Source organism: Choloepus didactylus, chromosome 2 (genome assembly GCF_015220235.1).
Source record: "Choloepus didactylus isolate mChoDid1 chromosome 2, mChoDid1.pri, whole genome shotgun sequence".
NCBI classification, from domain to species: Eukaryota; Metazoa; Chordata; class Mammalia; order Pilosa; family Megalonychidae; genus Choloepus; species Choloepus didactylus.
Window position 1 is genome coordinate 136,047,182 of NC_051308.1, and position 6,147 is coordinate 136,053,328.

At 38.0% G+C, this 6,147-nt stretch overlaps 1 pseudogene; it reads right to left on the bottom strand.

Annotated features, from left to right (window-relative positions):
• Positions 1-1,821: 1,821 nt before the first annotated feature.
• LOC119513400 lies at positions 1,822-5,016 on the bottom strand (annotated as a pseudogene).
• Positions 5,017-6,147: the final 1,131 nt, after the last annotated feature.

Here is a 6,147-nt window from a genome sequence, read left to right on the forward strand (position 1 = left end):
TATGTTATACTTTCTGGTTGTTTACTGAATATGGTCTCTAACACATTCAAATTGGCTCCAAAATCTAAATAGATATAAGATATATCTGTAGGCAAGCAAGATACTATTTAAAAGTTGAATACCCATTTTAGTTCACATAAGGGAATTATTAGAAAACATTATATGTGTATGTATATATATACAAATACACACATATATATATATGCACTTTTAAAAATGTCACCTAAAATTGTTATAATTGAGTATCCATTTTAAATCCATCTTGAAGTATATTTTAATAGGTGGTATCTATACTATTTCCAAATTCACAACACATTTTTGGTTTCTTTTTGTTAGAAGTCATATACAGGGAAAATAATGAGAGGAAATATTATAAAGCACCATGGCATTTGTTCATATGCTCTAATCATTTCCTTTGGTAGTTATGACTATCTGTGAAAAGAACCCCCCACCCCCCATTTCTCTACAAATAGAACCAGGGAATTCCCAGAAAAGTCCCAGAACAAATATGAATTCAAAGGGTAAAAGGTCATAAAACCAATTCTTTCCCTAGGATTTCTTATGAAGATATAACTTGCATGTCTTGAACGTAAGTGGATTCATTGAATTGTTGAGGCTTATTTTATTATGTACCATGTTTTCTACTAGCTGCTAAGAGACAACAACATGGCTTCCATAACTAAGTAGACTGGAATCAACTGGATGTCTTGGGTGTCATAGCAAGAAAACAAACCACAACGAAATCATATTGTGTGTGGATAAGATGCCTCAGAAAAAAATTCCTTGTATTCTCCCACTTTTTTTTTTTTTTTTTTTTTTGGAAGGGCTTGAACATGAACTATTTTATTTCAAACAGGCTTCCATCAGTGAAGATGAACTATTGGGGTAAATACTCTAGAGCATGGTACAGATGAAAGGTAATACTCACCAGCACCTCACATGTGACTGAAAGACAGTGTCAGCAACATACCATGGAAGGAAAACAAACAAATTGTAAAAGGCACCCGGCTGTGGGGAGAAGCCGCCTTGTTCACTGCCTGTAAAAGATTCACTTTTGTTCACTGTGGGTAAGTTTGGACAAATGACATTTGGAATGGAGCAAGAAAGGATCAGTTCTGGAGCCCAGGATCCCACACAGAAAACTAACCTTTTCTTAGACTGGCTTATACTCTACCATGTGGCTTAAGGTTTTAGAAAGAGGGTTGAGGCTGCTAAATAGTAACACAAAAGCTCTTTCTAGAGAAAGAGCTAGAAGGGAGGGGAACCTCCACTAGTTTCAATTCCAGCAGTGGCTTCTGAAGGCTTTTAAACATCCTAACTTAAAAACAAATAACAACAATAACAATTAAAAAAAAAAAAAGACAGAAAAGTAGTCTGAACTTTAATCAATCAAATGTGGAAAGACAGATTCATTAAAATAAAACCTAGGGATGAGTCCATTAACTGTACAATTAATGTCTTGTCTGAATGAAGATGTTTAAAATGCATCCACAATACACCCAAGCACAAAGCTGCTCTTGGCAACTGTGAGGAAATAGATACCTTTTCCTTCAAACACACTGAATTGCTACCAGTGACTGCATGCTGATTGCTGAAGTTAGAATAGACCTCAAATTGGCAAAGGGCCGCAGGCAGTGATCTGCCTGATATGGCCAGATCCGTGGGAAAGCCGACTTACACTCAAATAGTGACCCCCAAGAGTTCCCTCTCCTCTTCCTGTTTTCTCTGTGCATTTTCACCTCATAACAGAGGCCCAGAGGAGTTCTGTTTCCCTCTCAGTTCTAGGCACTCTCTGGATCATCTTTGATTAATTAGGATCTTTCATTTCTTCCCAATGCCATTGGTGACTTTCGATTTGGAATGTTGATTCCTTCTCCTGGAAGAATGGCTCTCGTTGTTGCCCGAATGCTTGGGTGGGCTGTCTTCAGAACCTTTTGCACCCTTCCCGTGGGGCCAGGAGATATCTGGACTGTACGAGCCATCTGCAGACTCTCAATAGGTCTTTTCTCAGTGACTAGTGTTCTGTATGCCAAACCATGCCCTACAAAAAAGAGGAAAGGTGAAAGCCCCACACAGAAGCCATAGCACAATGTAGAGTATTTGGGTCTTAGAGAAGAGATCTTGTCCAAATTTTATACAAACAATCTCTTCCAGGAAACCAATGACCCCAAACACCCAGCACTGTGTTCCCACATACTTGCACTGAGTGTCAGTGAGGTTAAGCGTATTACTGTCTCACTGTGGGGGCAGTAATGCCCCCAGTAAAGATAATTCTACACCAATTCAATGGATGATCAGCTTGGAACACAAAGATGTGCTTCAAGAAGAAAGTATTCAACTCACTTAGCTGCCAGATGATCATGAAAAGATACATTCCAGCCACTCTTTGAAATGAAGATTTGGGGTCAAACCACCTAATGTAAATCCACCTGACAGGAGTGAACCGGAGCATGGCTCTTTTGATTTTCCTGGTGGTGGTATGGATGTCTTTAAAGCTTGCCCAGTGGTAAGTTCTCATCTCTAAAAGCTGGCAGATGACCATGCACAGCCAGATGCCTCCGCCACTGCACAACAGGATGTCCAGAATGACTTGATCCCACCAGCACTCAGCAAAATTTGGCAGAAGATGTATGAAGAAAACCTCAGTTAGCTCCCAGGTAATACTGATTGTCCAGCAGAGTCCATAACTACGGATCAATAAAGCCTTCATGGCCCAGCCCCAGAAATGTCCAAAGGCACATATGTCAAAATGGCTGATAATCCTCTCCCAGGTGATAACGTGACAGTTCACAGCATATTCCATGACATCTGCTTCCCTCATAGCATATCGAAGATTTGGTTCTAGCCGATACATTATGGATTTAACCTGCTCAAAATTCAGGAAGAGCAGGAACACCAGGAACAGGAAGTAGAGCATTATGAGGCCAAAAACCGTTCTCCATAAGGCTGGATGAGGTCGAGTAAATGGACCGTTGGGAAAAGCTAATACACCGATGATAAGAAAGAAGAAAATAACAGAGAGGATGCCCTTCCAGATGTTGTCTTCTGGACCAGCATAATCCCAGTTATGATTCGTTCAGTGTTTCAGCACTCCTCATTTATGTCCACTCATGGCTTCCTCATGCATCTAGTTAATGCTTGTCATCAGGTAGGCACTGGGCTGGGTGCTGGTGAAGGCGAAGAACATGAGGCTGACGATGTGAAGCTGAGTAGGGTAATGGTGTGCGGTTGGTAGAAGTCGATGGTGATGTCCTCCATTTGCTGCTCGTTGATAATACGGAAATGCAACTTGTAGTTCACGTCATCTTTGCTCAGGGTTGGGCTCTCCACGCAGGACGCCTTGGCCAGCCTCCCCGTCCTGCGGCAGTGGCGGCGGCCCCCGCCCGCGAAGGCTGGGACCCAAAAGGTAGCGAACTGAGACAGGCCAGCGGTCGGGCGGCGGAGCCAGGTCTGGCGCCCAGCAAAGGCTGGGAACCGAGACTATTTCTCCCACTTTTAAGCACTCTTGGCATACAAAATGACTCAGAAGCAAGAAACTCCATGTTTTAGCCAATTTACCTTTGGCAACATCTTCTTGAGAATGTTGGAAAATTGATTGCAGAAATGTATTTAGAGAAAGACCACAGCATTAATTCTCTATAATTCTATTGGTTTGCTTTATTTTTCTTAAGTTTTACAGAATGTTTTCAATTTTCAGGAAGGCTATAATGACCTGAGTCTTTCAAAATTACTAATCAGGGAACACTTATAAATATCATCCCATCTATTTTTCATTAAATAGCATCTTTTTCCCCTTATATTTAAGACTCCCTTTTCCAGTGCTGTCACTAAGAAAACACACACAAACACATATTTTGAAACTCTGTGTGTGTGTGTGTGTGTGTGTGTGTGTATGTGTTGCGGCAACAAGAGAACTTGAAATGTCCAGAAGAATCTATTCTACATTTTTAAAATACCCGAAACCATACAAATCTCAAAGGCAAAAATAAATTCTTTCTTTACATTATTATTTTTGACCCAGTGGATGTCATTTAAAAATTATTATGCAAGACTCTTAGTCATTTATCCCCCAAATACTTTTTATTATATTAAAATAATTTCTTATAAATTCATCAAGAATGTATGAGGAACAAAGTTTTAGATACTCTACTTTTACTGAACAGAGCACATTTTTGTTTTGGAGTCTTAGCAATTAAAATTACCTGCATATGTTTATACATTTTAAAAATAAAATTTAAATAAAAGCATTAGATAAACCTATGTCAGAATGTTTCATATTGCTTAATTGAAGTGTGGCTACCTAGAGATGGAGACTCAATTACTGATTATTATTAAATGTTACATTCTTCATGGAACCACTCAAAAGTGAATTTTTTCCTACTGCTATTCTTATAGGAACCTGAGATGAGAAATTTTTTTTTTGCTGGAGATAATTTTACAAACCACCTGGATAAATTAAGGTCATTTAATGCTACATAAGATTTTATCAATTCTAGATAAGCTACAGGTGGATAATAACTTATTCCAATTGCACTTGTTGTTAATTAAATAGATAAAGCATCATGGCAGAATCTTTTGTATACTAAGTATTGTTACCTATTATGCTGCACAAATTTGAAGTTGTGGATTCAGTCCACTTTCTTTTATTCATTAAAATTTCAAGAATGCCATAAAAATAACTATGTCACTCTTCCTAATTAGAAACTTTACATATTTCATTGTGATATTACTGTGATTTAATCCATGACAATATTGTAATTGCAAAGAAAAGGCCACACAGATGACACAGTACACTTAAACACAATTCATTGTGTATTTTCTCATATTAATCATGTCCTTTATGAACCAAGGAGACAACCTATCATTTGTACCACAGTTTGAGAGTACTATAAAAAGGGAAATCTGGGGGCTCATCTACCTTTAGAGAAAAACCAATTCCAATTGGAAAAACTTTATTCCAGTATGAAGCACGAACACAAAACTGATATTGATCTTTTTACTTGCAGTGCCCCCCATACCCATACACCCATATTATCACTTTTGCAGGACCACATTATTGGGTTGAGGGGTTTTGTTGCTTTATAATGGCACTTACTTTTATCCTTTCCACATGCAATTCACCAACTGATGAAAAATGTTTACTAAAGCTAACTAGCTCTAAGAAAGACAAATATATATCCAATTTTAGTCAATCTGTCCTGCCATCTGAATGATTACCTCCCTACCTAGCTTTCCTGCCTCTCATCTCTTCCCTCCGTCTCTGTCTCTCTCTCACATGCTCACCCACAGCACACACACACATGCATACACAACATATACACACACACACTCCACCATTGCCTGTGGGAAGCTCCATGTCCTTCTCTGGTATTCTGTGTCCATGGTCATATCATTTAACTAGGCTGATTCTTTAAAGTTAACCATTGTTCTTGTGGCTGTCAGATTTAGCCTTTCAAGATGTGTATTTTTTACTTTAAGGTAGTAATACTCCCTCTTCTGTGATATACAGATCTTACCTAATTCTCTGTTCAGCAGAAAACAAAACCTAAAGCCTTTAAAGTTACAAAACACCTAGAGGGGGAATAAAAGACTTAAGATGAGGGAAGAAAATGGCCGAAAACATTTGTAAGAGTATGGGATGTAGGAAACTTGGACGTTGAAAGGTTGGAGAACAGTATAGCCATTAGCATTAAGATAGGTGTCTTGTAAATAGGGTAAAGATTAAATGACTTTTAGATTAACAGTTGTCTGAAATTGTTAATATACTGTGTGAACTAGTTAGAAAGGACTGCAGATTTAAATCATTAGAACAACAGAAAAAATCATTCTGGTATTCATTAATTGAAGTGACTACAGAACACAGTTGATGATGCTTATTTAATAATTTATAATCCATGATTTCAGTATATTAAATGAATATGGTCATAAAGTTATGGCAGAATACTCCTAATATTATCTTAATACTTCCAAAACAACCTTTCTTTCTTTTTTGCCCCCTCCCATCTTTCTATACTCACATGGAGTTTTATGATATGCCAACAGTTATTTTTGATCAAATTCTTGTTAGTCTTTGGAGAAAATGCTTTAATTTGGTCATTTCATATGTTTGAATGAACCTGAATAGAACTGGCTCACAGTCAACCAATT